Source organism: Mandrillus leucophaeus, unplaced genomic scaffold, assembly GCF_000951045.1.
Source record: "Mandrillus leucophaeus isolate KB7577 unplaced genomic scaffold, Mleu.le_1.0 Scaffold475, whole genome shotgun sequence".
Classification (NCBI taxonomy): Eukaryota; Metazoa; Chordata; class Mammalia; order Primates; family Cercopithecidae; genus Mandrillus; species Mandrillus leucophaeus.
In genome coordinates this window covers 27,579-38,192 of record NW_012105087.1, presented here as the reverse complement: position 1 = coordinate 38,192, position 10,614 = coordinate 27,579, and the positions used below count along the sequence as shown (strand labels likewise).

The 10,614-nt window shown below is 42.4% G+C and overlaps 2 pseudogenes across 2 annotated transcripts in view; both read left to right on the top strand.

The window, feature by feature from the left end:
- The window catches only part of LOC105550294, a 931,651-nt pseudogene that overhangs the window by 895,243 nt on the left and 25,794 nt on the right, over positions 1-10,614 (top strand). The window lies entirely within an intron of this gene.
- The window catches only part of LOC105550300, a 35,704-nt pseudogene that overhangs the window by 9,463 nt on the left and 15,627 nt on the right, over positions 1-10,614 (top strand). The window contains exons 3-4 of the transcript XR_001007685.1: positions 7,776-7,984; positions 9,726-9,829. The product of XR_001007685.1 is annotated as a neuroblastoma breakpoint family member 3-like (transcript). The remainder of the gene's footprint in view (positions 1-7,775; positions 7,985-9,725; positions 9,830-10,614) is intronic.

The following is a 10,614-nucleotide window of genomic DNA, read 5'->3' as shown; positions in this document are numbered from 1 at the left end:
CCTCAGCCTCCTGAATAGCTGGGATTACAGGTGCCTGCCACCACGCCCGGCTAATTTTTGTATTTTTAGTAGAGACAAGGTTTCTCCATGTTGGCCAGGTTGGTCTCTAACTGTTGATCTCAAGTGATCCACCTGTCTTGGCCTCCCAAAATGCTAGGATTACAGACATGAGCCATGGCTGGACCTGAACCATTTTTATTCTTTCAGAAATGTGATTGATAACAGTAGAGCCACACTCCTCACGTGCCTGAAATACCCCTCATTGTCTTCTTCAGGTGGCAAGGGCTCTGGAACAGCCACGTAAAGGTGAGGGCAAGATTTTTACTGTAGTTCTTTCATTGATTGATTGATTGATTGATTTTCTCTTAGAGGGGTTAGCATCCATGTATCTGAAATTGAAACTCAAGAGGAGAGACAGGCACCTGTACTAGTTTTCTCTTGCTGCCTATTATCACATTACCACAAACCAGTGGTTTGAACCACGGAAGTCTGGAATGAAGCGACTGGGTTCTCTGATCAGAGTCATGTGAGGCTAGAATCCAGGATTGGGCTGGCTGTGTTATGTTTTCTAGAGCTCAAGCTGTTTTTCTAAGTTCACTACAGATATTGAAAGAGTTCCTATTCTTGTTTGTGGGGGCCTGAGGGCCCTTTGTCTGTGCTGGCTGTCAACTGGGAGACACTCTGACTCCAGAGGCCAGGAAAGCAATTTCCTCCTTACCTGTCTTTTCATCTTTCAGCCAATAACAACTCCAGGAGTCCTTCTCAAGCTCCTACCTTCTCTGACTTCATCTTCTCCAACCAGCCACAGGAAGCTCTGTCATGTATGGAGTGATGTGATTAGATCCAGTTTACACTGGTAACCTCACCATCTTAAAGTCATATAACTGGCATATAGCAACATAATCACAGGAATGGTGTCTCATCACCTTCACAGGCTTTAGAGACAAGAGTGTGGCATGTTTGGGGACCATTTCAGAAATTACGTCTACCACAGTAGGACACTCACATTCCCCCATTCACAAAATGCATTCACCCTGTCCCCTAAGGTTTCCAAATTTCATGTCATTAAAGCATTGGTTCAACATGAAAAATGTCATGTAGACCACATCAGATCAAAAGTTTAAAATCTCAACTAAAACATCCACACCTGGTGTGGATGAGGCTTCTGAGGGTGTCCATTAAGTACAGATCCTTGACATAATTCCCTTACCTCCTTCGAGCTGTGAAACTGAACAAACAGCTTATCTGCCCCTCATGTGAAATGACAGGACAGACATAGAATAACAACTACAGTGATTCTAGTTCAAAAAGAGGGAACATGGAGGTGATAAAGAAGTCACTGACCCAAAATAGTTTGGAAATGGAGCTGGGCAAAATCCAGCAGGAGTTTCTTAATTAGGATCCACAGCCTGGGACTGACCCTCTGTCCTGTGGGTCTTTGCCTCTGGGCTCTCTGCTCTGCATTTCTTGAAACCATTATTATTTATCTTTTTTCTCACACTCTTTTGCGTATGGCTCCTATTGCACTCAAAATGTTTTTGAGATTCATCCATGTTGTTTTGTGTGTCAACAGTTTGTTCCTTTAGCCATTCCATGGAATGAATGTATCACAGTTTATTGATCCATTCTTGTATTGATAGATACTTGAATGTTTCCAGTTTTTCCTATTATGAATAAAACTGCTATGAACATTCTTGTATAAATCATTTTCTGGACATATGTTTGAATTTCTCTTGGATAATGCTTAGGAATTACTGAGTCATAGAATAGGTAGTTGTTTAGTTCTGTAAGAAGATGCCAGACATTTTTTCCCAAAGTGTGTATACTATTGTACATTCCAACCATTAGTGTCTGAAAGTGAGAAAGCTTTTGCTACTTCCAAAGAGGCCTCTCTATATACATGTAATTTTTTCTAACTGGAGACAGGCTGATGACTTCAGGGACATGAGCATGGGATACAGGACACCTGTCATCACCACCACCATGAAGTTGGGATTCAAGAAGGAGGTTAATCATATAAGAAATCCTGTGACCAGCATGAGCTCCTGTCAGACCACATAGGGCACTCGAGTGAACAGGGCACACGGGGCCCTGGGGTCATAGTAAGAAAGTGTCTCATTGGTAAAACTTTTTCATTTGGGGAGGTAAATAAATTATTTGTTCCTTCTTGGTAGCCCTTGAAGATAAGGATGGTCAAACAAAATAATATCATACCTGGAGAAACTCAGATCTTGCTAAGATTTACTGGCTGGGAATCCAATGTTAACGTCAAGAAGCAGCCGCCAGTTGGGATCAAATGTGAGCCTATGGATCAAGCTGCGTACTCAGACACAGAGAGCTTTCTGAAAGATGCTACCAGTAGTTTTTCCGGGGCAGAGATGGGTCTTTTATTTTTCTCTCTAATCTAGCCCATATGCTTAGCTGAGAAGGTTTCTTCATATCACTTTAAATGATGATGTCCCTTGTTCAACAGTTTTCTAAGCATTCTTTAGATAAGAATTTTATGGGTATTCTTTATTGCATTAGGCTTAAATTTAATGCATCTTAAGGTTTTATTGCAAAGTCTTGCCTTGTTTCCTTTTTAAGATGGTACAATTTATAACATGCAAGTTTGCTGTCTGTCCCCTCCCTTTATGTACATATAAGATGAGCAAACATGTGACCATGAAACAGATGGTCATAGAATTGGTTCAGTGGTTGTGAGTGCAGTAACCCAAGAGTGTCTTATCTGAAATACTGCCCGGAATGCCTGGACACAGTAGACAAAGGTGGTTCAACCGGACGCCTTAGGAAACATGCTTCCAAAAACAAAGTAGCCGAAAAGAAACCAGAATAACAGACTATCAGAGCCAGAGGAACATTTGGAGGTAATTCAGTACCTCCTTCTTTTCAACCTACAGGGGAGATAGTGGAACAGAAGCAGGGATGGGCCTGCCTGCTGTGCCCACAATTCATTGGAGATTGTTGTGGTGAAGAATTTCATTTATGATGAAGGAGAAATAAACCCCCATCAGCTTAAATTCAGGCAGGTTTATTGAAAAGGTGAAGAAGCATCTTGCAGAAGCAAAGCATGACTGAGGCTTGTGGGCTCTGTCTGGGTAAATGAGCAGCCGACAGTGGCTGATGCTGCCCCTGACTCTGGGGCCATGTGGTCTGTTGTTCCCTGTGAACATCTCTTCTATTCTCTTGCATCTTCCCTCAGCCTGGCAGTCTCTGTATACTCTGTATACAAAGCTATTCATAACAGCATTATTCATAATAGTTAAAAAGTGGAAACATCTTAAACCACCATCAGTTGATGAATAAGCAAAATGTGGTATAACCATATAGTGGAATATTATTTGGCCATAACAAGGTTGAAGTACTGATGCAGGCTAAAAAGGGTGAAACTTGAGAACAATATGCTGAGAAGCAGATGTAAAATGCCACACTTTGTTATTCCATATAGAGGAAGTGCCCAGAATAAGTACGTCTGTGTATAGAGAAAGTAGATTAGTGGTTGTCAGAGACTGCGAGAAGTGGGGAATTGGAGAGTGACTGCCCATAGATACAGGCATGCTTTCTGGCATTATGAAAATTCTGGAATTAGGTAGTGGTGATGGTTGCAAAACTTTTGGAATATGGTAAAAGACACTGAAATGTATGCTTAAAAATGGTGAATTTTGTGATATATGAATTATACTGTAGAAATAATAATACTAATAACAGCAGTAATAAAGCAAGGTGTCTTTCCACATCTCTATGTCTTGTATTTTCATTAAAAAAAAAAAAACATTTCAGGGCCAGGCTCAGGGGCTCACTTCTGTAATCCCAGCACTTTTGGAGGTCTAGGTGAGAGGATCGGTTGAGGCTAGAATTTCAAAACCAGTCTGAGCAACATAGCAAGACCTTGTCTCTAGGAAAAATAAAAAATTAGCCAGAAATAGTGATGTGTGTCTACAGTTCCAATTACTTGGAAAGCTGAGGCAGGAGGATCGCTTGAGCCCAGGAGTTCGAGGTTGCAGTGATCTGTAATCACCAGTGTACTCCAGCCTGGGTGACAGAACAAGACCCTGTCTCAAAAAAAAAAAAAAAAAAAATCTCACTTTAATAGTAAGTAGTCAGAATATGATGCTGGCAGCATGTTGTGAGGAAATGTATTAGATGAAAGAAGTTAAATTCCAGTTTTCCTTTTTTCAGAAATGAGGTATAGGGGAGAGAAACACATACTTGGAAAGAACTGACCCAGCTGAATTGGAAAATGTGGGAAGGGGATGGGAAGAGGCTGCTCCACCTGAGATCTGGCTCCAGGACTTACAGCAAGGGGAACTTGGGCAAGTTACAGACTCTCTGTGCCTCAGTTTCTTCATCAGCAAAACAGAAGGAATCATCCCATAAACTGTAAGGTCGATGCTATCAGCAAGTCCCCAGATTGACTGCGCATCTGAGTCATGTTAACAAACACATTCCAGGCCCCACCTGAGCCCTCTGAATCAGAATTCCCACAAGGAGGACAATGAACTTGTATGTGCACTGACTTTCCCAGATGTTTCTTACTCTGATCAACTTGGGCGTAGCTGCATCACATCATTCCAAAGCCAAAACACAGCAGCACAACAAGAATATTTTCAATGCAGTCTCTAAAGCAGAGCAGAAACTGTTGAGGGAACCTAGAAGTAAAGGAGATCTGGCTTGCTGGACTCCATTTAAACTTTATTTTGAGTACAGCAGAGACAGGAGCCCTTCGGGACACATACCTGAGGCAGTGACAGTCCAACTTTGGAACAGTGGAAGCCCTAGTTTCAAATTCAGGCATGCTTTGAGTAGAAATTAAATTTACCTCTTTAGCACAGCAACATGGCCAATCTTTCCTAAGCTACCCAGCTTACAAAAAAAGGAATCGTCCTGCTAAGAATTCAAACTTCAGCAGTCATGGGTAAGTAAGGAAGTCTTATAAATCTATTCTAGCCACCTAACAAGAAACCAGAAATTTAGCAAGTTCTTTCACTTTCAGGACAGTTGTGTTCACTAGATCAGAGGCATTGAGACAAGAACAACAGACCCCTAAAAAGGGAAAGTGTTCCTTGCAGTTTTAGGACATCACTGGAACATTAGGGAAGTGGGAACACAGCTGCCTGCTCTACAGTGTAGGTTGCCTTTGTGTCTGGAATGTGTCTGACGTCCTGATCCCTGTGCCCATTTCAGGAGCCTCGGGAGGAGCCTGAATCACTGATGGAATTGGACAGTGCGTGGAGATGGTTCAGCAGGATGAGGGTAAGTGCAGGGGCAAGTCCAGGTCATACTGAGAGACAATGAGTGGCGCTGATGGGGACAGACAAAGATAAAATCAAAAGTTTGTGCTTCATCTTCAAAAACTCAAACTAAGAACAAACTTGGCCTTATGAGAAATATTAAGTATTTTTCTATTTACATGAGAATATAATCTCAAAACAGAAATCAGAAAAATATTAAGTCCAAGGCATAACACCTAAACCATTGCTCATATTTATTCTTTCTAAATAGAGCAAAGTGTAAAATCTTCTCCATAAAACATACATTGTGGTTATAAAAAGGCAAATATCTTAGAATCATTGGTATTCCTTAGAAGGTGAATTAAACACAGCCAAGGGAAGACCGAAGTCTCATACTTCTCTTGCATATTCCAAAGTTCCAGGGAAATTCCAGGTGATAGAGGTTATTTCCCATACTGTTAAAGCAAGGTTGCAGACACTTGGGAATTTTGGTCCCAGTACTCTAGGAGGGCACATGTCTGTCCTGGAAAATAATACAGGAATGAATTCTCTTCCTGTGACTCATTCTGCTCATTCTTCCAGCATCACAAAAACCAAAAAATGGAAATATGGCCAAATACATGGTTTGCTATCCCTCTTCTTCAGGTTTCTTACCTGTTACTTATGGATAATGGCATTGCCTTAAGGATTATGATGAAGATACAATGTCCAAATATGAGCACAGTTTTGAACAAAATGCCTTTTATGAATTGGTCAATGAATAATTACTAAATAATTTTATGAATATTTACTGAATTATATGGATCATATGAACAATTACTGAATAGTTATTGTGATTGCTTTTATTGGCAGTGCTGAAAACTCATCCCTGTGTGACCTCAAGAAAGCCATGTAACTTTGTGAACCTGCAGTTTTATCATTTAGAAACTTGAGAGATTTTCATTCTAACACAGAATGTCAGGTCTCCCAGACCCCAGAAAATACAGTGACTTAAAGCCTTTCATACCTCTCAAAGCAATATTCTTACAGTGTCATTAGAGGATGGTGTGGGCTGCAGAGACGGATACTTTCAAATGGGATTGATCCAGTTCTCCTTCCTTCACTTCCACATGAATGCTGGGCAGCCCAGGGTCACACCCACTGCACCCTCAACTCAGGCAAGTCCACCAGCCAATCTTAGGAGACCCGGGCTACAACACAGTCTCCCAAGTTCCAGGCTCACAAAACCTAGGTGGGAATGAAAGCTGAGAAAGTGAGGAGGTGATTCAGGGGATCACTCTTTCCTACTTGTTCCTCTCACCTCAAACTCACCTTCTATTGCACAGCAACACTGAGGATCACCAATCAACCCTGACCATAACCTTGATCTTGCCATGTTCTGTTAGTGGAATGCAACCAAAAATCAATGGTGTTAGTCCAACTCAACAAAATATACATCAAACCATATTCCACAAGAACTGCTCGTGGCCCTTTTTTTTCAGTATATGGGAAAACAAAATGGAAACAACAAAATAGCCTCAGGTTTACAAAAATTCCCAAGATAGATGGTCACACATGTTTTCAGGAGACCTCTATATAAATGATTTTGATCACTTGATACCTCGAAAAGAGGTCTTGTGGCACTAGAATGACATCCATTAGTGATAAGTATAAAATGTAGTGCTCAGTGACATTGAAAAACAAATCAACCCACATAGAGGAAGAGCTTTGGACGTAGGGATGCCAAACTGGTCTAGAGTGTAATGAAAGCCCAAGATGGTGCCCCACTGAGAAAAAGAAATCAACATAACAGTGGGTCGCAGCAAGAAGAATACTGAGACAGGAAAGAAAACATTTTTTAAAAATGAATTATTCATTCACTTTCTAGTGGATACAGAAAAAACTGCAGAAGATCCAGAGGATATCAGGGCAGGCTAAAAGTCTGATATCTTACACCTGTGGAAAACCCTTAAGATCTGCTTTAACTTAGAGCAGGTGGGGTGACTTCATGACTGCCATTAAGAAAATATAACCTGTTGGGAAACTGTTTCTGCCTTGATGATTTTGTACAGACAAGAGCTAAACAGTGAGGAATATGCTTAGATGTATTGGGAAAGAGATGGGTCTGTGCCATTGTCACGAGGGTACACGAATACTGAGAGTGAATGCTGAAGGAATGAGCCCATTGGTGGTGACCCTCAGGTGAGACCAGGGTTCCTGTGTTTCAGCAAAGCCTGGGCAATTGGAATGCAGGGCTCCTAAGATTCCATGACACCCCCACCTTCTAATTCTGTTATTGCAACTGCAGACGGTTACCTGGCACGCTGGCGACAATCTTCCTCACTCTTGTCAAACTCTGAGTCACTGGCAGTGCCTGCAGCTCTGAGCTCAGACACCTCGAACTTTATTTTTGTGGTTAAGGATCCTAAAGTGTTGTGGGGAGTGATCACGTTTTTCTCAACAGTAAGTTAAGAGTTTCAGTTACTGACATCCCTCAGTCCTGACTAAACCTATTTGATTTCACCAATTTTTAACCCATCACGTGTTGGCGTTTCTTCTCCCCAGTCCCTGGCTCCACCTCTTCTGCCACAAACATCAGCTTGGTGGTATCTGCTGGCCCTTAGTCCAGTGAGAAGGCAGAGATGAACATTCTAGAAATCAACGAGAAATTGCGCCCCCAGCTGGCAGAGAAGAAACAGCAGTTCAGAAACATCAAAGAGAAATTTCTTGTAACTCAAGTGGCCTGCTTCCTGGCCAACTGGCAGAACAAATACAATACGATCTCTAGGCTCACCATCATGAAAGTGATGAATGACATCCTATCTTCTCTTTGAGGAACTAAATGCTCTCTCCATCAAAAATAATTTCTTCCTGCCTGTACTTGTAAGAAAACAAAAATGGGTATTTTAACATTTTGTTAAGGTTGGAAGACGGAGGTACCAAAGTATTTAGTAACTTTCCATGTTTGCAGTCAGGTAGGGGTGGGACTGGAGTTCAAATCCCAGTTGTTGATTTTCTGACACAGGCAGAGAAGGACCTGTTTTCTCCAAGAGTCTCAATCATGTTTTCAAGAATCCTCTCTGTACCATATAAGATCCTGCAGACAAATAACATCTAGTCTGTTGTTCTAAATGTCTGGGACTAGTGAACTTTTATTCAGTTCAAGCTTCTGTTGAGGCCCAATGGGCAAAGCTCTGTTCTAGTGACCCTGAGGGAAAGTTGGTGATAGTACCCAGTGCCCGCTCTGAGGAGCTTCAAGAGGCATTTGTTCCTAATAGAACCTGTGGTATCTATAAGTGATGGCATCAAGAGCAGGGAGTAGGGGCTGTGCATGGTGGCTCACTCCTGTAATCCCAGCACTTTGAGAGGCTGAGGTGGGCAAATCACGAGGTCAGGAGTTTGAGACTAGCCTGGGCAACATGGAGAAACCGCGTCTCCATTAAAAATACAAAAATTAACTGGGTGTGGTGGCAGGCACCTGTAATCCCAGCTATTCGGGAGTCTGAGGTAGGAGAATCTTTTGAACCCAGGAGGCAGAGGTTGCAGTGAGCCAAGATCGTGCCATTGCACTCCAGCCCCTGGGCGACAGGGGAAGATTCGTCAAAAAATAAATAAATAAAAAAGCAGAGAGTACCCTGGTGAGAGGAAGTCCTGCTTCCTGGGGCACAGGCTCTTGTTCCTAAAGAGGAAGAAAGATCGCACCCGACAATGTGTGGAAGTAGCAGTGCAATGTGCAAGAGCAGGGACCTGGGCCTGTATCCTGGACTCCATCCAAGTTGCTTGTCTTGTCTGTCCCTCAGTTTCCTCGTCTGTTCATAGGGTACTACAATAATACCTACCTCTGTAAATTGCTGCAGTGAATTACATGAGCTATTTCTTGTCAATCTCCTAGAACATTTATTGGCACAGAGTAAACACTATCTATTAGTTCTTCATTGTACTGTTTCTAAATTAACACAAACTTTATTAGTATTTGGGCATATTTCCTTCATGGCCTTATGGTCTTATGTCTCATACTTTATGTTTCGGATACGATTCTTAAAATCTTATCTGAAGATATGATTTAAAAATCTTTGACATACTTGTCCTTGAAATTCCCAGTAAAAGGGAAACCATCAGTCCCATAGTCCTAGGGGCCTTCCCGACTTACAAGAAATCACTGCTTCATGGCCCAGTGCAGTGTTTTAGAGGAGAGGCTGAAGGCTTGGGAAAGCGGCCCCGCATTCAGACTCAGACCTCAGGGGCTGTGAGTTCTGTCTCCACTTCATTGTGGTTGAATCATCTTGTCAATTTCCTTGATGTGCCCTTGAGTTTCTCTTTCTTCGTCTCTAAATTTTGGAGGATCAGATGCCAGAAAGTCGGGAGACTGAAGAGTAAAGATGTGGAAATCCCTGCCTAGAGCCTGGTAGTGGGGACAGTTTTGTCCTTGGGATGGACCCGACTCCTGCCCTCTAGGCAGTGACCACAGCAGCATGTCCAGCCTTCCACTGAGGCAGGCGTGTCTGTCTTTTCTCAGAGTATGAAGAGTGCAAAGACCTCATAAAATCTATGCTGAGGGATGAGCTGCAGTTCAAGGGGGAGAAGCTTGCAGAGCAGCTCAAGCAAGCTGAGGAGCTCAGGTGAGGGGGCCCCGTGGGGGCAGGCAGGTGGGCAGGTGTGTAAATCTCTGACGTACAGCAGCTCGGCGGGGAGAAGTAAGAGCTAAGCTGGGTCAGGGAAGGGAAGGAATTGCCATGGCAGGCTCATGACACACAAATATTTATCAAACAGAGAACAAGGATAATAATAAGTTATGGGTTGCAGTTGTTTCTCAGAGCCTTGTTTTCTCTTTTTCAAACAAGTAATTGTTGAGGTGAAATTTACATAACACGAAATTAATCAAAGGAGTGCAAACCATCCAGCAGCATTCAGTATACTCAAAATGGTGTGTCATCACCACCCCACTTACCCTTAGTCAGAATCACCTCCTGACTGGCTGGGGCGTCTCATTCTTTCACTCAATCAATGTTGCCTTCTCGGCCCTGTCATTCTTTTCTTCTTTCATCTTTTCAATTCGCCCCATCTGCACCCAGCCTCATTTTTGTACATGGCTTTGTATCTATAGCCGCAAGATGCACTATGCATATTTTCACATGGAAATGTCCGTGGCCAGGGTGAGGAACTGAGAAGATGTCTTTTTGAAACGGAATTAGGAAAACACCTACTTTTGTTTACAGAAGAGAAAGATGAATGGAATATCATCAAGGATCTTACAGGAGTCCTCTCTGATACAGAGGAAACCTGTAAACCATTTTCTATTCTTTCTCTTGGCCACAGACATTCCTTTAAACATGTGCTGACCTTCTGCTTGGAGGTCTCCTTGAGGACATTGTCTCAGAAATCTCTGTTGCAATATTAGAACTGA